Genomic DNA, 21,162 nt, shown 5'->3' on the forward strand with positions numbered 1-21,162 from the left:
TGAAGTATCACGTGAATGGAATGGAATACTTAGTTGGTCAGTTTTAGTCACCTGTTCAGTTCGCTCCTCCTTGCTTACAGGTCGTCATCCTTATAAGCGATCTTGCGTTCCATTGCTATGCCTACCAAAACATGTATCCAACTTCATAAAAGTACAGTTACTAAGAAGACTTTAGCTGAAAGGAAAATTCACTGAAAGAGAAACTGGTCTTGTTTTTAACAAAACCAGGATGGAAACATAACTGCTTACCTACTTCTTACATCCTTGAATTACTTCTCCATGTAACCACTTTCACACAGCAAAATGAGTGCTGTAAGTTTAAGGAGAAAAACCTACTTATTTCCAAGTAAGTCCCTTGAAAGTATGATGTTCTTTAAACATCAATCAAATAATAATAGAAACTATGCCCAAAGCTTCAATGCAATCTGGAAAAGGCAAAATTAGCAATAATTGAAAGAATTCACGAGAAAAAAAAAAATTGCTCTCATTAGGAGAACATATTTGAATAGGAGGCCTGCAGGCAAATCAGCATTGATGGATTCCTTACTGCTTATATAATATCTCCATATAGAGTAATGAGTAACGCCTGCTTACCATTTCCTTTGCATCAGTGGAATAACTATGTTGTTGTAGTAGCTAATGCTCCTATGGGTCTCAGAGTACACCAGGAAATCTCCTCAATATCGAGTGTTTTAGCCTTAGTTTGCCCTTGCTTGGTGAGCAGTCTTCTGCTTTCATGGGGCAAACTGTTTTGCTGCTAATTTACTTCCTTAAAAGCAACTGCTCACTTCTAGCCTGAAACAGGTTCATGTAGGGAGCATAAAACATGTCCATCAACAGAGATTTCTGATGAAATGTTTACAATATCTTTCATATCTGTGCTTGCACTTTTCTTTGAAGACAAAACAAGACTGAAAGGGGCTTGTGTTGTATCACAGCTATTTTCAGGTGGGACACTGCAGTGTTAAGAAAAATGTCAGGACCTGTTTTGAATGTTTGGGTCAGAGCCTTCATTAATAGGAAACACAGAAGTTCATGAAGATATTTACCGCCTTTTTCTCCAGCAGCAACAGCAGCGAATGGTTTAAATCCAGATGGATTAGGAACAACATTGACACTGTAACTAAAATTATTGTTGATTAGCTAAATTAGATAAGCGCTAGAGAAGATGATCATTAGCAGGCCTGGAAGAAGTCGTAATATTTTAAAATCTAACTTCTGACTAGAACTGAAGAAGGTGAGAGGAGGGCAACTGAGGTATTCAGAGCTGGAAAAAGATGTAGTAAAAAAGCTTCAGTGCTCCCCCAGGCTTTCATGCTGTGACCCAGACTGAGCTGCCAAGGTAGCATGCAGCCCTGCAGGCCTAGGGCTGCAGGTAAGCAGGGATTGCTCACTATGGATCAGGGAGCTGGCGTTCTTGCCCACAAGAGTTATGTGTTGTCAGAGGGTGTAGGGAGGCAACTAGGAAAGCTAAGACCTCCTTAGAATTAGACCTGGCGAGAGGGGTCAAGGACAACAGGAAGAGCTTTTTCAAATACGTATCAGATAAAACTAACACCAGAGGCAATGTAGGCTCACTGATGAACGAGGTGGGTGCCCTGGTGACAGAAGACACAGAGAAGGCAGAGTTACTGAACACCTTCTTTGTCTCTGTCTACTCTGCCGGAGGCTGTCCTGAGGAGCCCCGTACCGCTGAGGCCCCAGAGGAAGTCAGGACAATGGAGGAGTTTGCCTCGGTTGATGAGGACTGGGTTAGGGAGCAGTTAGGCAATCTGGAAATCCATAAATCCATGGGTCTGGATGGGATGCACCCACAGGTGCTGAGGGAGCTGGCTGAGGTCGTTGCTGGACCACTCTCCATCATCTTTGCCAAGTCTTGGGAAACGGGAGAGGTGCCTGAGGACTGGAGAAAAGCAAATGTCACTCCAGTCTTCAAAAAGGGCAAGAAGGAGGACCTAGGTAACTATAGACCGGTCAGCCTCACCTCCATCCCTGGGAAACTGATGGAACAACTTAACCTTGGTGCCATCTCAAGGCATATTAGGGATAAGAGGGTCATTAGGGACAGTCAGCATGGCTTCACCGAAGGGAAGTCATGCTTGACCAACCTCATTGACATTTATAAGGACATAACAAGATGGATGGATGATGGCAGAGCAGTGGACGTGGTCTGCCTTGACTTGAGTAAGGCATTTGACACAGTCTCCCACAGCATCCTCACAGCTAAATTGGGGGAGTGTGGTCTGGATGAACGGGTAGTAAAGTGGACTGCGAACTGGCTGAAGGGAAGAAGCCAGAGAGTCGTGGTCAATGAGGCGGAGTCTAGTTGGAGGCCTGTATCTAGTGGAGTGCCTCAAGGGTCAGTTTGGATGAGGGAATAGAGTGCACCATCAGCAAGTCTGCTGATGACGCGAAGCTGGGAGGAGTGGCTGACATGCCAGAAGGCTGTGCTGACATCCAGCGAGACCTGGACAGGCTGGAGAGTTGGGCGGGGAATAACCTGATGAAATTTAACAAGGGAAAGTGTAGAGTCCTGCATCTGGGCAGGAACAACCCCAGGTCCCAGTATAAGTTGGGGAACGAGTGTAGGGGAACGAGTGTAGGGGAGCGGTGTAGAGAGCGGTGTAGGGAAAAGGGACCTGGGGGTCCTGGTGGACAGCAGGATGACCATGAGGCAGCACTGTGCCCTTGTGGCCAGGAAGGCCAATGGCATCCTGGGGTGTATTAGAAAGGGGGTGGTTAGTAGGTTGAGAGAGGTTCTCCTTCCCCTCTACTCTGCCCTGGTGAGACCACACCTGGAATATTGTGTCCAGTTCTGGGCCCCTCAGTTCAAGAAAGTCAGGGAGCTGCTGGAGAGAGTCCAATGTAGGGCAACAAAGATGATTAAGGGAGTGGAGCATCTCCCTTATGAGGAAAGGCTGAGGGAGCTGGGTCTCTTTAGCTTGGAGAAGAGGAGACTGAGGGGTGACCTCATTAATGTTTACAGATATATAAAGGGTGAGTGTCATGAGGATGGAGCCAGGCTCTTCTCGGTGACAACCAATGATAGGACAAGGGGCAAAGGGTAGAAAGGTGGAACATAAGAGATTCCACTTAAATATGAGAAGAAACTTCTTCTCAGTGAGGGTGACAGAACACTAGAACAGGCTGCCCAGGGAGGTTGTGGAGTCTCCTACTCCACAGACATTCAAGACCTGCCTGGACACCTTCCTGTGTAACCTCATCTAGGTGTTCCTGCTGAGGCAGGGGGATTGGACTAGATGGTCTTTTGAGGTCCCTTCCAATCCCTAACATTCTGTGATTCTGTGATTAATTCTGTGATTCTGTGTGCTGGTAGTGCCTCTGTGTAGAGGATTTGCAGAAAGAGGTCAGCAGACTGCCCAGAATCAGAGAATGCAAAAGGCAGTTAAAGTGGTTCTCCCCTGAGAACCTTAACATACGAAATCCCAGCTGTATAAAGGGAGGAGCAGGCAAAGCCTGCACTTATCAGGCTGGAAAATGCATGCTGCTTTCATGGTGCAGGCTAGAAACTTGTGAATTTCAGCTGGCTCAGGTTTCCCAGAGAGGTGCTGGATGCCCCAGCCCTGGAGACATTCAAGGCCAGGCCGGATGGGACTCTGGGCAACCTGATTTAGCTGAAGGTATCACTACTCATTGCAGAGGTGTTGGACTAGATGATCTTTGAAGGTCCCTTCCAAAATAGACTATTATATGATTCTATTAAAATTATGATTCTATGATAATAAAGTGCGGCCTTTGTCCTATCACAACAGGCCCTGCTAAAAAGTCTGTCCCCTTCTTTCTTATAGGCCCCTTTTAAGTACTGAAAGGCCATAATAAGGTGTCCCCAGAGTCTTCTCCAGGCTGAACGACCCCAACTCTCTCAGCCTGTGTTCAAAGGAGAGGTGTTCCTTCTCTCTGATCATTTTTGCGACCCCCCTCTGGACCTTCTCCAACAGGTCCATGTCTTTCTTGTACTGAGGGCTCCAGAGCTTGGCACAGTATTCCAGATGGAGTCTCAACCAGAGCAGAGTAGAGGGGCAGAATCACCTGCCTGGACTTGCTGGCCGTGCTTCTTTTGATGCAGCATGAGATACAGTTGGCTTTCTGGGCTGCAAGTGCACATTGCCAGCTCATGTCCAGTCTTTCATCCACCAGTACCCTCTAGTCCTTCTCAGCAGTGCTGCTCTCAATCCCTTCATCCTCCAGCCTGTATTGGTACCGGATGTTGCTCTGACCCAGGTGCAGGACCCTGCACCTGGCCATGTTGAACCTCATGAGGTTCTCATGGGCCCACTTCTCGAGCTTGTCCAGGTCCCTCTGGATGGCATTCCATCCCTCAGGCCTGTCAGCTGCACCACTGAGGTTGGTGTCATCTGCAAACTTGCTGAGCATGCACTTGATGCCCCTGTCTATGTCACTGATGGAAGTATTAAACAGTACTGGTTCCAGTACAGCCTCCTGCAGGACACCACTTGTTACTGGTGTCCATCCAGACCTTGTGCCATTGACCACTGCTCTCTTAGTTGTGACCATCCAACCAGATCCTTATCCACTGAACTGTCCACCCATCAAATCTGTGTCTCTGCAATTTAGAGAGAAGGATGTTGTAGGGGACCATGTCAAAGGCTTAACAGAAGTCCTGATAGATGGCATCCCTAGCTCTTCCCTTATCTACGGATGTAGTTACTCCATTGCAGAAGAATACTAGGTGGGTCAAGTGGTGCTTGCCCTTGGTGAAGATGTACGTATGTTCAAGTTTCTCAGGTGGTCACAAACCAGATCCTCACAGTAGGAGGGACTTTGCTCCCCCAGTCCCCATCTTGCAGTTCATCCACTCGAGAAGTGTGGGAAGAGAGCTTGTTGGTGAAGACTGAGGCAAAGAAGCTGTTGAGTACCTCAACCTTCTCCTCATCTGTTATTGCCAGTTTACCAGTCTTGCTCATCAGGTGTGGTATGTTTTCTTTGATGTTCTCTTTCTGGTTGACATACCTGTAGAAGGTATGACATACCTTCTTGTTATTCTTTGTGTCCCTTGCCAAGTTCAGCTCCAGCTGCATCTTGGCTTTCCTGACCCCATCTCTGTACAACTGGGCAGCGTCTCTATACTCTTCCCAGCATACCTGTCCCTGCATCTACTGCCTGTGCATTTCCTTCTTGCCCTTAAAAAGTACATTAAAAAAAATTAGTGTTAGACCTGGAGAATGTATCCTGAATATGAAGCAAAGTAGAAAATGAGCCTCTTGCAATCAGCAAACCAGATATATTAGACCCAGTGATCTGTAGAGACCAAAGTTTAGATGCTGTGCTTCGGATAACTGAGCAGGGGTTTCAAGGGCAGAATGGCCATGACACACCCTGCACCTTCTGTGGCACTGATACAGCTGGTAAATCCCGTGCTGTACAGATGCTGAAAGGATGAAGAAAAGATCTAAACATTCCATCTTAAAAATCCTCATCTCTTTTACATGCTGAATACAAACTGTCTTCTTGAGTTTTCTGAATGTCCTGTTCTTTTAAGTGTTATGGTCTGTGAAACAGCGCTGGTGGTTCACCAGTGCAGTCACATTTGTCTGCCTATAGGAGAATTTAATCATTCATCATCACTATCATTAGCAGATGTTGAGAACTAGAGATGTGGTTAGGCATATTCACAGGGGATTTGCTATATCAGAATGTGCTGTCACCTTGACCATTTGTTGTTTTTGGCTGTGGATGTGTGATCTCATGTATCAGACACTGATACAACCTCAATACCTCAGTATTTTTTTTGCTGAATGGCATGTCCATTTAGCCAGCAAAGATCACAGCCTGTTACAGCACTGAGTATTGTCAGTTCCTATTGATGCTCAATTCACAGGAGATGTTAATCATCTGCTGGGACTGCGTCTGAAGAAGTTAGAGCTCATTGTTGCAGTTTGTCTTAATTAGGATATTTTCAGTGACAGAAGTTAGAACTGGCAGACATCGCCCATTTGAAAAGCATAAGATCCAAGCTGACATTCCTTCTCCCAAAGGCACAAGTGAATACCACAAGTCATCAGAGCAAAGTTTAAGCTACACTGCAGTGCTATAATTCAAAGGGATAGCCTTTTCTCAAGCTGCTTCCCTTATACTATTCAGGCAGCTCCCTCTTCCTCCACTTCCTGCCTCAGAATTGGTCTAATTGAGAAAGAATTACTTGAAAAGAAACTACTTCCATCTTATCTTCCTGGTGTGTAATTTATTAAACCAAATTCATCATCCTGTCTGACCTGCACAGTTACAGGCCAGAGGGGATGGGCGGAATAGAAAGCCTCCCTGAATATTACTTTTATTGTTATTGTTTTAAAATCCAGTTTTGGATTTAAAATCCAGGTCTGGAAAGCACTTCTGCACTTCCTATCCTCTGTCCCACCGCTACAGGGACAGGCAGGCTGCTGTTGCACACGTCCATTACAGCACAAAGAGCAGTTGCCCTGCTGGGTCTCCGGGCAGTATGTGGCAGACACCAGCCACAGGAGGCCAATCAAGCTTCTAACTTCTGCAGGGAAATGGGATTTACTTCCCCATGTCTTCTAGGTTCTAGTGCAGGCCTGTTCAAAAAGATACTCTAAACAATCATTTCAATGGGTTTGGTCTCAGCCCTGACTGCTGCAAGTGAAGCTCATGTAAACCCTGATGAAGAAGGAACTACTAATGTTTATGCACAAAGAATACCCAACTACTGGTTTCTTTGCAAAATATTATCCTATTGGAAGGCATAGTGTTATTTACAGTGCAGCTGAAATATCACAATACAAGACACCAGTGAATCTCAGAGATGATTGTTTTATTGGAAAATACTCTGGAACTGACTTCATGCCAGTGAATGGTGTGTTAGGCTTGAGGTTGAAGGTACTGCTGTCCTAGGAGATCAGGGGCTGTAGCACCTAGGGATCACCGGTGAGATCTGCTAGGCTCCTGGGGAGATGAAGGGAGCAAGCATGGACAGGACAGACAGACTCTCCTAGACTCTCCCAGCAGGTGGGAATTAACTTGGGAAGAAACATACTGGTTGTCTTAACAAAATATTAAGTGTTATATTATACAGGAACCTGAAAACCTGTGATCTCAGTGTTGTGTGTTTGATGGACTCACTCAATCAATCAAGGTAGAAAAGAGGGTGGACTCCATGTATCCAGGTGTGGAGTTACAGGAAGCACAGCTTTTGTGGAGAGGCAGAGCAACAAACCAGGTCTATCCCTGTTGAAGGTTTACAGAAAACAACCACAGAGTCTGTAGGGGAGAGAAGCTGGAGCAGAGGGTGACACCATGCTGCAGGGGCATTGCCCTTCCCAGCAAGGACCCATTGTGGCGGCCAAGCCAGTAGACTAAGGCACGTCTGGTGACAGCAGCGTGAGTCAGTCATGGTCCAGCAGTCACTAGGCAAGTCCATAGGGACAGAGTAGGTCCAAAGTTGAGCCAGGAGGTCAGGGCAGTGTGTGATGATCAACAGCATACATTGCCAGACATGGCTGTGGCTGCAACGTAGCTTGGGCAAAGAACTCCAGAGAGAGGGAAGACGTTCCTGGTGGAGGTTTCTCATGGCTCTTCCTCAGACAGCTCTTTCCAAGGCTGCACAGCAACACTACAACTGATCTGGACCTGAGATCAGGCAGGCAGACCTTGGGGATGGGGTAGGTGTGCACACAGGGTCCTTACACACTGCAACTCAATATTAAAGTATTTACTTTCCTTTGGTATGGATCGTGTAGCCAGAGCAAAGTGTTCAAGAGATACTAACCTAAGTGTTTTGTTGATGTGAACAGGTGGAAGAAAACAGCCTCCTGTACCTAGAGGATGCCAAGGTGAAATAGGAGGAAAATGAAGACCCTTTCTTGCAGTCAGACCTCTATAAAGAAAAGTAAGTGTTGTGGAAGATCAAGCCTTCATCTCTTCCTACCTCTTCATACACAAGAGGGTACATGCAGAAGAATACGTCTTCAGAAGCTCTCCAAGTGCTTTTTGTCATCCTTTCTCTTAAGGAATGCAAACAACAGAAAGAGAGACCATCTTAGCCATTTAGAAGTCCAGTTAGTGGTCCCCTCAAAACAGTATGCTGGGGTCACTTTGCAACAGATGCAACTCTCCTTTTTACTGAAAGGCACATAATAAAGATGATTTTTTTTTTTTTTTTAAACATAGGTAAGAAAGGGATAGAACTGATTGGTGCAAAAGAAACAGGGAGAAGCTAATTTTGGTTCCACTGATTTCACCAGGTCTGGGACTTGCCAGCATTGCTATCCCCTGTTTCTTAAGGGTGTCTACTACTTTATGCTATTTTCCTGCTGGCAAAATGGAACAAAATACTGGAAAGATATTTCAACACAATTACTAGTTATACATTTTAGCTCCAAATCTGATTTTGACATTTTCTAGAATTTTGCATATAATTAATTGGAAAGTTTTGAAGCAGAATATAATAAAAAAGTGAAAGTTAGTATTTTTTAATGAATGGGGAGGAGGAGGGAAGACAAAATTTATCATTAAGTTTCAGTTGATTCAGGGACTACACACAGGGTGAAAAATTAAAACTATGTTGTTGAAGAAAGAAAAGGCAGGGCTGCAGGGAAGAAAATCAGACTCATACCAAAAATGTGTTTCCTTTCTTTTTTTAATATGCTCTTTTTTTTTCTCTTGGTATAGAATTCTTTACTTGGCACTTTTCTCCATATGCAATGATAGCTAGTTTTTCATTTTATCAGACATTTTTCGTATTTATGGTTACATCTCAACACAGGCATCTTTTACTCTGTCAGTCTTACCTTCTGCAAAAGACAGCACACACTCCAAAAGTGATAAAAAGCCAGGCATCTTTTCTGTCTTACATAATAAGAGTCTTCATATGTACATGCGGATGTGCATGCATACACATACAGAGGCAGGAATGACTGTCTCACCAGCTTTCTGAGGTCCTGTTCCAGTATCTGAGCTGTCCTTTTCCATTATGTGCTTCATCAAAAATGATTTCCTACCTGCTGCCAAACTCCTCCAACTGAAAAATTACTTTTACATATGCTATTGTTGTTTCAAATGTGCAGGCAATTCCTTCTTCTGTGGTCCCATAAATCCAGGCCTGATTTTTTTTGTTTGTTTGTTTGGTTGGTTGTTTTTTTTTGTTAATGTTTTTTAGTGCAAGCCTTCTGAGACCACAACCCCCATTCTATCCCTTTGCATGATTGTACTTCACTTAAAACTAGATAAGAGCATAAAGGGGACTACATTTTTTTTCACACCTGGATTTTCAAATCAGTGGTGAGTTGCAAAAAGGTCACCCATGGAGTAGAGATGCAAACCTCTGAACATAGTTATTGTGTGGGCTAGTTAGAATACTTGATGGCATAATGTATTTTTATCAGTTGTGCCTGCTTTGCCTGATATGAAGGCATTGAAAAGGAATATATAGTAAAGACATAAAGGTTTAGGTCTCCTATGCGAGTGTGTAATTCCAAAGGTTTCCTCCATCTTTGTGTCCCTCTTCTATGCTCACAGAAGTTGATGGCTGGCTCATGTTGTGTTCAGTGAGTGCTATGCTGTCACAGAAGGGCCCTCACTCCTATGGAGTCCTATATCTCCAGCATGTAGTGGAATGAGCTTTTTCACTGATAATGGAAGAAGCGATACTTGGCAGTGGACGTAGCTGAGGTCCCGTCTTCCCAGTTAGAACTACAGTGTGCTTGTTCTGCAGAGAGGATGATTGTATGAAGGACGAGAATGTACTAAGAAAGCAGATAAAACACGTAACAAATTCTGTACCTTTTGGGAAAGGGGTGATATGGCATGCATATAAACTGAAGAAGGAAAACTTTCCCCCTTAAAGGAGAGAAAAAAATTCTTCCCCTCAAAATACGATAGTGAGTTGATTCTTCCCCAAAGGAGAATCTTCAATTTCTTTAGTTATATACAGATGTCCTCTTGAATTTTCAATATCAGCACTTCTTATGCTCTGCCACAAACCCCTATTCACAGTCTATGTTGTCATATGCAGCAGATACAGCAAAACCATATGCTAGTTAAACATATTTTGTTGTTTCTTTTCCTCTTGTCAGCTTTTGAACCTCTGGAGTGAACTGGAAAGGAATGCTCTCCTCTTTCAGGCATTAACCAATATTCTTACATGTAAAAGAAGGAAGAAATTTGAGGTTAGAGAAGCAGCTGAGAATTAGGTGAGGATCTTAGCCAACAATAAATCAAGTTTACAGACAGAGAAACCAGTGCAAACTGCTTTGCCCTCTTCACCTGTTGTTATGCTGTAGTTATGGTTAGCCTGCATCAGAGGCTGCAGGTGGTGTAAGAGGAGTTCATATTTGAGAATGGACCATCTAAGATGCATTGGATCATCAAAGGAAAGGCAGTGAGTTCTCCATGTCTTTTATCTTTCTTCACAATCTCTGCCAAACTATTTCTCCTAGAAATGCTATGGTTTCGGCATTTTGGCTTGAGGTGGGTATTTTGATCTGTTTCAGTCCTGGTCCAAGAGCAGCACACTGCACATCACACAATCTCTGTGAGGTTTCAGTGTAAGACTCCTCAGCATTAACGATCATTGCTGAACTATGCAAGTAGAATATTTAAATCAGGCAACTTCAAAGCCAATAGTGAGCTTGATTGGGGTTCTTTGAGTAAGTGTTAAGGCAAGGAAGTGACTGTTCTCATGAGATAAGAGGTTAAACCTTTATTTCTAAATCATGTATATACAGCACTCTGCCTAGGAGGATAGGGTAACGTCTGATAAGGTGCTGAGCTGAACAAGTCACCTGTAGTTTTTCAGGCATTGGATATGTGCGGGGAATGTTTATTCCCTTCCAAAGAAACTTCCTAGGGATTCCTCTGTAGGCCACAGTGATGTTACAGAAGACAATAATTTAGTGTAAAACTAGCACTCTGCAAGCCTTTCCCCCAAAATTCTTTCAAGTCGATAGGACGGTTTCCACTGACCACAGGATAAAGACCTTGACTGGACCTTGATTTTCACTGAATTGTTTTAGACTTTGAAATTATAAACAGATAAACACATAAATACTTGCAATTCCTCTTGTGTGTGTGCATGTGTGTATGTGTATGCTAGTTTTAAATACCTGAAGACATTTCAGTTGGGATGAAAATAAGGAAAAAAATGCAGATACTCATTTAGCCTCATTAAATTTTTTCTTCAACTTACTTAACTGCAGTAACACAGGAATTATTTTAATTGAAGGTTTGTGTTAAATACCATCCAACTGAATATAGGGATGGCTATTTAAGGAATAGATGCTCATAGGTCTTGTTGGTTACCTTAAGCTATTGATGAAGGCATTTGATCACACTAGGGTGCTAGGTCAAAGAGGAGAGATCTGCTTCACAAGGTATTAATATAAACTAAAAATGTATGATTAAAAATGAATAAGACTAAGAAACTAAAATAATACACTGATTGGAAGTTGCTGCAACCCAGAAGAAAAGAAGAAAAGAAAAAAAGAAGAAAATAAATAAAATAAAATAAAATAAAATAAAATAAAATAAAATAAAATAAAATAAAATAAAATAAAATAAAATAAAATAAAATAAAATAAAATAAAATAAAATAAAATAAAATAAAATATAAAAGAAAATAAAAAAAGAAAAGAAGAAAAAAAGAAAAGAGAAAAGAAAGAAAATAAAAGAAAGAGAAGAGAAGAGAAGAGAAGAGAAGAGAAGAGAAGAGAAGAGAAGAGAAGAGAAGAGAAGAGAAGAGAGGAAAAGAAAAGAGAAGAGAAGAAAGGAAAAGAAAAGAAAAAAGAAAAGAAAAAAAGAAAAGAAAAGAAAAGAAAAGAAAAGAAAAGAAAAGAAAAGAAAAGAGAAGAGAAGAAAGGAAAAGAAAAGAAAAAAGAAAAAAAGAAAAGAAAAGAAAAGAAAAGAAAAGAAAAGAAAAGAAAAGAAAAGAAAAGAAAAGAAAAGAAAAGAAAAGAAAAGAAAAGAAAAGAAAAGAGAAAAGAAAGAAAGAAAAGAAAAGAAAAGAAAAGAAAAGAAAAGAAAAGAAAAGAAAAGAAAAGAAAAGAAAAGAAAAGAAAAGAAAAGAAAAGAAAAGAAAAGAAAAGAAAAGAAAAGAAAAGAAGAAAAGAAAAGAAAAGAAAAGATAGGAGATAGGAGAAAGGAAGCTTTTCGGGAACCCTGAGGTGTCCAGGAAAGTCGCACAAAAGCAGAGCTTTACTTCTCTCGAAGTTAAGTTCCTTCATTGAATCACTAGTCCTGGTTGCATCTAATTCTATGTCAGAAAAGGACCCCTGTGAGCACACGGTCAGTAGACATACTTACTCGAGGAAAGCTATAGAGCAAATACAGCACGACCAGCCACAGTTCATTCGGTGCAGGGATTTGAGGTGCCACTAGGGAGAGCTCATGCTCCGCGTTCTTCTCAGAGCGAACAACTCTTGCAATATGGTCCTTTTTTTTTTTTTTTTTTTTTTTTTTTTTAATAACAACAACTTCCAGGATTATAGCACATGCGTGAGACCTGAAGCATATGCGTGTAATATTTAAAAAGGCAAAATACAGCAGGAAATAGTTGGGATATTTCTGCTTATACTATTTTTCTTGTAAGCAGGTTTTCCACATTGTTTCTGAAGTGTAAGATTTGATAACAAAACCAAAATACCTGCTGCATCTGTTGCATACTTTTTTTTTTCCCCCGTAGATCATCACCGCACTCATCTCTGTTCCTTGCATACGTGCCTCATATTGGGAACCAATCTTCTGTGTCTTGGTATCTTGTCTATAAAATTGAGACAATGATACTTTTTGCACCTGCTTTCACTAGCTGATTGGCACAGCCTTCAAAGAAGGTGCCAGATGTGCATCCGGTTTCAATTGCAGCCCTCTGTTTTTACTGTATTCTGACTAAGACATTGTCTGAAGCATATCTCCAGCATAAAAAGGAAATACTAATGATTGTTTGGGGAAGATGTTTTTTTCTTTATAGTGAAGTCAGTGCAAGAGAAGAGAAAGGAATAATTTTTTAATGTTGGAAGGCTGGCTTGCATTGAAGTACAATTTCCATCTGGGAACAGATACTGATATTTCTAACACAAGCACTTCTATAGCAAGCTGTTATTCACTAAACAGCTATAAGGGCTGCTATAAACCACCAGAGGTTGCTATTCACAAATTTAAAAGAGCCACCATGAAACAAATCCATGACAAGTAAGTCCTCCTCTTCCCACGTATATTCATGTCTCTCTTCCAGTTTTTTGTCCCAGCCCTCCAATCCTCAAGCCATGCCAATTTGGAAGGAAGAGAAGGAAGACTGGGGAAAGCAGGGATGTTGGGTCCCTTAAATTTAACACGTATGAAGAGGAAAATCTGCCTTTCAGACTGAGGTCCCGAGGTGAATTGAATTGTCCATACCTTTTGTTTCTCTACCTTCCTTGCACAGACCCTGGTCATTCATTTTACTCTTGACACATGGAGAAGCACAGTGACCACAGTCTCTGATCTGGGGAGGTGGACCAGTGTGCTAGTTTGACTGAAAATGAGTTAATAGTCTTCATGCAGTTAGAAATCTTTCTTTTTCATAGCTAGCATGCTCATTATTCAGACTTAGTTTGAGAGCAAGAGATAATACCCCAGCACAGAGTTAATGCTTTTGATTGCTCTGGCCTGAGAGCCAAGGATGTTCTGAGTGCTCTGCCCATAGGTGTGAGGCAGTGAGGAAGGGGGGCAGAAATGGGGCAGAACTCGACTGACATCCAGACTGATCAATAGAGTATTCCATCCCATTAGTGTCATGCTTCATATTTAAGGAGAGTTGGGACCTTTCAGTCTCTGTCTGCCTTCTTAGTCTTCTTCGCTTCTTTGTCTGAGCTGGGGGAGTTCTGTTTGGGATGTTTACTTTGGCCTTTTTGCCATCCTGCCATTTTGCAGAGGCCTCTGGGCCTTTCTACTTTTTTAAAATTTTTTTAGCTCTTTTCTCACTCTGGGATTGGCTGTTGTGACCAGGCTGCTTAGTGCGGGGTTCATGAGGAATTGCATTGAATATATTTTATTTTATATTATATTTCTATCTTATATATATATTTACTAGTAGTGTATTAGTATTTTGTTATTTTATTAAACATCTCACAGCCTCTCTGGAGCAGCTTACCGCCGTGGTGTCAAATCCTGTGAAGATGGAGCAGACAACTCTGTCACCCAGAGGTGGCAGTGCACATTGCCTCCTCCCTGTGCCTGCCCTGGGGTGCTCAGAAGATTTTTCAGCCTTGGAGGAGCAACCAGGACCTCTCTGTCTGATATGTTTTTGGTGCCTTATTTATATGCAGTGCAATTTTTATAAAAGTATTTACAGCCACAGCTGCACCAGTCAAATGCCTGTCTCTTGCCTGTACTCCATGCAGACAGACAGAAATTAAACCTCTTTGATTTCTAATACTCATCAAAGATCAATCTGGTTGGCAACCTGATGGTTGGCTTTCTTGAAGGGTACAGCCATAGTGCACTTTGCTGCTTTCTGTTCCTGTTCATCGTAGGTGACGAGTTGGAAGTGTCCTTATGCAGCTAGAGGATTTGGAAGCACAAGTCTCCACCTTCTTATTGTCTTACCATGTCAACCACTCTCACTTGTAGTGCACACACTCTTTACTCAATTGCCAACAGTAAGGACCAGATTCAACAGCTTCCTCACTAATATAAGCTAGGTTAGTCTACCAACAGAAACCTGAGAAACCCTTGCAATTATGAATCAAACAGTGAAACAATGCTTTTCAGAGAGGAGAAAGGGAAAAGACCCAGTGTAATGCATCTAGAGAAGTTATTCCTTTGTCAAAATGAAATCTTCATGATTTGAATTCCTCCTGAGTTCTTACTGCAGAAGATCTAGAGCCTCCCAATGCCTCTTTTAATATCTCCTCATGGTTTCCTAGTATCAAATCCCAAGGCACTATCATGACTCTACCGGACAGAAGAGCCTGACTTAAACTATTTGTCATCAATTACTACTAGTTCCTAATAAATTGCTGTAGCTGCTCCAGCTTGTTTACCTTCACCCAATATCGTTTACAGTATATTTTTCATTTCAAAGACGCATGGTTCTGCATTAGGTGAGTGACAGCCCACCCTAGCACAATAAGTCCGAAGTATGCTTGCTCAGATTTACAGATGTTACTCTGCACTATTTTTTTTTTCTCTTTAACAACTTGACCACTCTTTAAAGTGAGTATACAGCTAGATTACATTCAGACGTGTCCACTTGTGCTTCCTTTGCTCCTTTTCTCTTCACCAGACTGGCTTTCTGATCTTCGCAAGAGCTGGATTTCAAGGGCAGAAAGGAGGAAGGAAGATGGGGAACTTATTTTTAAGGCCTCATTGTTTTGATATACTGCATAAAAATATCTTCTTTTTACATAAAAATCTAGTGCCTAGCATCTAAAAGAGAAAGCACCTCCTCAGAAGGAAAAGCAAACAAAGAAAACAACTTCCCAACTTTACAGACAGACTACACCCTGTAGTTATCCAGTGGAAAGAGAAGGAAATAAGTAGTAAAGGCTAACAGACAGGCCTGAATATTTACATATGTTGTTTTATTGTGTTTGGGATGCATTTCTGTTAAAAATAAAAGGAAGAAGTGTTCCACAAAGTGGAAAAGTGGTAATGGTTTGCAGTGGTGATGGAATGCAAACTGGCTCACATAACCAGGCTTAAGTGAGCATGTTACTGTCATATCTCAGGGAACAGCTTCCAGCTCTGTGTTCAGAAAGGTACAACCAAGAGGGAGAAAGTCTTCAATTTTGTGTTTTAAAATTCAGACTTACCTGTGGGCTAAGAAATGGAAGTCTGATTTAAAGCAATGCACATGTCTAAAAATACTTTATATTCCTAAATATTACATGTGATCTGAGTGGGGAGCTGACATAACACCAAACCCTGTGAAGACCATACTATAATACATAGCAGTGCAGCTGAAGAGAAGAAGTAACGTGAGCAGCTCACAGAGGGGACATTGCTCACATCACCACATCACCTGAGCAGCATTTCCTTGATCTGAGCTTCGTTGCCCTGCAAGACAGGTCATATTACCTCAGAGCTTGGTTATCTTCACCTGCAAGTCGGTCCTACTCCAGGAGGGAAGACAAGTCTATTTGGCCTTTCAGATGTCTTCTCAGGAAAAAAAAAAAGAGGACTGTAAAATAGCTACTGGTGTTTCAGCCATTAAATACCAGATATTACTCCAACTTGTTGTTTGGCTTACTTTCCCTGTGAGATAATATGTTAACAGTATTTTTATACTGTATCTCCACCCCCGCCAAGTGTAGAAAATTACATTCTTGAACATCTGAAAAGTTAGTTCAATCTTTCCCAGGAAAAGGAAAGTACACGCTCAAGCACTGTCATTGTGAGTGAACCCCATTGAACCTTATGGTTCCTGAATAAGCCCTGGAAAAGAGGTGGCATACAAAGAGTGTATATCCTTGGTAAGAAAATGAGAAGATTACTGAGATTTACCTCTATTTCTTAGGGGAAAAATATTTTTATTCATTAAATAGTGAAGATATCTGTATACTTCACACTCCTCATTTATCCTAGAAAGCCTTGTATAGGGATAAGGCTATCCAACCTGACACACAAAACGAGGTCCGTTTAAGTGTTCTAGCCATGGATTGTACTGCAGAGCTTTCCAACAGTGCTGTGGCAGGATCAGAATGAATGTCACGGGTACTACCACAGGAGGAAGTTTTCCAAAGCTGCTTTTGATGTACTATACTGGTCAACAGACCTATGATCCCAATGCCTTAAGAAACTCTTTTCTCTTAAAACTCCTACCACTTAAGTACTTGGGAAACTCTCTTCTCGCAGTGTGTGGCAGACATTTCCAAAGTAGGTCAGCCAAGTGGTGGGGAGAATTTACTGGTGCCCTCTCTACTTAGAGAAATAAAAACTAATTGCTTGAGTGTCTTGCTTAATGGAGGTGATATGTGCTGCGGACTTGGAGAAGAATAAAAACAGGTTGCTTTATTTTGGTTTGCTTAATGTGAATTGTGGAAGCCTTAGTTAAATGGAAACTATATTCCTGATTTCAGAATGAAGCAACTCTGGTAAGTGCAAGTTTTCTCATACAGATCAGTCTAGATGACTTCCTTCAGCAATGCAAAGCTAGTCCAGCCTCTTCTCTGTCAGTTTTGAGCACAATGCCACTGTCATAATGTTTTCAAGAGGCACTTCAGAGACCAGCTAACTTCACGTGCTGAGTTTTTTTCACATAATATGTAAATCGTAATGGTTGCAAACTTCCAGTAAATAGCAGGAAGCATTGTGTATCAGTGCCAAAGAGGAGAATGTCTCTTAGGTTCACCACAGCCTGGCTTGAGGAGGAAGTTTTTGGGTACGTACCTATCTTCTAGCATGGCTGGAGTTGAGTGGAAGTTAAAATGCAGCATTTATATACAGAACTGATGTCTGAGAGGCAGAGTAAACCTCCAGGATGTGGGGTGGATGGCAGACTGCACTGAAGCTCTTGTAGTGGCCACACCGTGCGAGAAGAGGGCCCATTTTCACAGATATGAGGCTGGAGAAGATCATAAAGGCTTCTGCTTTCTCTTTCACCCTTTTGTGAAGAAATGCTCAGAAGGAAATGTGGTGAGGCACTCAGAAAACGTGCAATGACATATGCAACCTATGAGATTTTGGTCTTACAATCATCACAAATTTCATGTCCAGCATAAAGCTCAAATACAGGTATTGGTCTGTCTCTTTCTTGAAATCCTTTACATGATTTCACAAGCTTTTATGTAACTAACCATTATTTTTATAGAGTCCATTTACAGAACTCTTATTTTATGAACAGTCAGATCCAGAGAATTTAAAATCTTCCTGTAGTGGTCTGTGTAATTCCACTGTATTCAAAATACAGCTAATAAATCACATTTTTTTTTGCTGAGTGTGGATAGGGTAAATTACTTGTCCCAGTTTCAGCTGGGATAGAGAAATTTTCCTCCCAGTAGCTGGTATATTGCTGTGTTTTGGATTTACTATAAGAATAATGTTGATAACACATTGATATTTTAGTTGTCGTTTAGTAGTCAAGGACTTTTCAGATGCTCACACTGTGCCAGGTGCACAAGAAGCTGGGAGGGGACACAGCTGGGACAGCTGACCCAGGCAGACTGAAGGGATACTCCACACCACGTGACATCATGCTCAGAAGAAAAGGAATGGAGGGACATTTGGAGTGATGGCATTTGTCTTCTCAAGTAACGGTTACAAGTGACAGAGCCTGACTTTCCTGGAGACGGCTGAACACCTGCCTGCCCATGGGAAGTAGTGAATGAATTCCTTGTTTTTCTTTGCTTGCATGTGCGGCTCTTGCTTTAACTGTTGAACTGTCTTTACCTCAATCCACAAACTTCCTCACTTTTACTTTTCCAGTTCTCTCCGCCGTCTCACCTGGGGGAAATGAGCGAGTGGTTGTGTGGTGCTTAGTGGCTGGCTGGGGTCAGACCACAGTACTACTAAATGTGAGTGCTAGTTTGTATTAGTAGGAAAAAAAGGTAGAATACCTGTTCTACAAATATGCAATGGAGACAACACGTATAAGCTTCACTTTTTTTCTCCTGACTGTAGGTACTGCTTCACAATGCACAAAAATCGAAAGAAAAAATTATCAAGAGGTGCTGACATAGATTTAAGAGCACAGTTTAGAAGAACAAAATATCTCATCAAAACAGCAGTCTCTAAAAGTAAAGCTAAACAAAAGTGACGGAATGAAAGCTGGCAAAACCAACAGAACTGAGGCAAATAAAGAGGTGGCAGTGATGTACTCAGCTGCTGGTTCATGCTGATGGTATGCAGCGTTCAGTGTGATTTTTCAACTATTTCACAGGTGCTGTCTTTGCTTCCCACAAGATCCCAGGACCCCCATCCCTGCTTGTCACAGGCTGGTTTGCTCCAAAGAGCTATTAACTGAACATCTGTGGAGGGGAAGCTGCATGCATTTCATGCAGGCTGTGTGAATAGTTTTCTCAGCAGAGCATGCTGGGCTCTCATATATGAACAGTAGAGTTTGTCTTGATTTGGCCTCTACTTTCAAAACCTTTCAATGGTCTGCATTGCCATAATTTCCCTAAAATAATGCAGGCCAATGTAGAGCAATTGATTTTAATTGGTAACTCAGCCTATGGACTGCAAAGGGAATTTGGGGATTTAATTCAAATTTAGAAAATACAAGCAAAAATATCACTGCTTCTTACATAAAGACAGTGCAAAGAACTAAGTAGAAATAGTCCTGCCAGGTCCTGCCCCAAAAAGTCATTTGTGCCTTAGTTTTTCTGATGACTACAGAGGGCATAATGCTACATAACCCCTTATGAGCACTGGAAGGTTTGCAGAGAGAGGTTTATCAATGTAAAATATATTAAACTGTTTTCATAAAAGATTTTTTTGATTCACAATTTTGGGCAGCAGAGTAGTGTTCAGCATTGTGGTGAGAGACTGAAATGTCAAGTATCGTCCCTTGCAACTTGGAAAACAAATGTAAGATTATAGCTTCTTTTAGAATCCTCTTCTAAGTCAGATTATGGTATATTCCCAGCAGGCATAAATGACTAAATAGTATTACATTTCTGTTCTTTCCCAGACAGAATGTATTTGATAATAGCAATCTGTGCAAAAGGGAGAAAGGTCTACACAGAGAAAACTTTTTTTTTTTTGGTTAGTCTTAGTGGTTAGGACTTCTTTTGAAGAAACTCTACTAGCTTGGGTTAATCACAGTTAGACAATAGTTTAGATTTGCTTTTACAAAGTTACTTATCCAGGTACCTTTGCTCCATATTAAAGATTTCCTAGGCACTGACTAAAGCAATGTTCCAGCGTTCTCCTGGTTGTGATTTCCCAGATCTTATGCTGTACTTACAGAGAAACATGTCATTTTTGTGTTCAGTCTTGGCTCTGTAGAAGAAAAAAATCATGTGATCAACTGTTTAGAGTAAATGTTTTAAAGCTTTTCAGTATCAGCTGTATAAAAGATATTCATACTACTCCCTGCCCTGTACCTGTTCCCCAATAACAGACATCTGGAGAAAGACATCTATTAAAACCAAACAAAAATACCCACAAAACTGAAACAAAAAACTCCTAAGAGAGTCTGACCTCTCTGCTTGAATTTCCACTTTTTTAATATGGTGCCCTGGTTCCTAGAAATGAACTTCCACTGATCACCAGTCCTAAGTGCCATCTCAGTTATTAACCTTCTTGTCTGACAGGACCTGGTCTCAAGATGAAGACAGGTGGGATCACAACATCAGAGCATTAGGCTACAATCTGAAGTGTGGAAATGTTGCTCCCCCAGAACCTGACTGACAAATAAACACACAATCTTGAAACTCAATGATCAGTCAATGAACAGCAGCAAATACATCATAGTGAACAAGCCATTCTGATACCTTATTGTGATATAATTAGGGGATTTTCCCCATGTGAACTTCATGATAAATTTAGTTGCAAAAGATCTAACACTATGAAAAAGAAATGTTGACCCTTTTATATGAAAGAGAAGTAGCTTTTCATTTAAATAGCTATTAATATCTGCTGTCCACAACCTCTCATTTTGCCTTTGTTTCCACAGCCATGAACTGGTGATTTTGCATACTTCCTTTTATTCGAGCACTGAGCCTTAAATCACATTAAATTGTTTTGCTAGGTTAATACTCTCTCTGGTCTTTTTGATATGATTTGAGTTTTAAAGTTCTTTATGTTATGGCTTACTTGGCATTAAGAAACTGCCATAAAATAAACCTTAGAGTTGTGAAATCTAGAGGTGCAAAAATCAAAATCTGTTGTTTCAGGTGTCCCCATACTTATTAATTTCTACAGAGCTAAATGCACTTTTTTGCTCAACATTTATTCTTGACACTAGGAGTTCTCGTGGGTGACATTAAGAAATGTGTGTGAAAATAAACCTGTTGACAAAAGAACATATTCATATGGCTAAGGATTTTTTGCATGAGTAATGGTTTGCAGTACCAAGGTTCTAAACTTGGGATCTTGGAGTTTGGCCCATGTTTTCTCACACTTTAAGTGAATTTGATTGGAATGCACTGTAAGTGAAGACAACTGATATTTCATGTGATATAGATTTCTGGTATTGCTGTGGTTGGGGAGGCAGGTGCTGTTCCTGAAAGAATCTTTATTCCAAACAAA

Source organism: Streptopelia decaocto (genome assembly GCF_964273445.1).
Source record: "Streptopelia decaocto genome assembly, chromosome: Z".
Taxonomy (NCBI): domain Eukaryota; kingdom Metazoa; phylum Chordata; class Aves; order Columbiformes; family Columbidae; genus Streptopelia; species Streptopelia decaocto.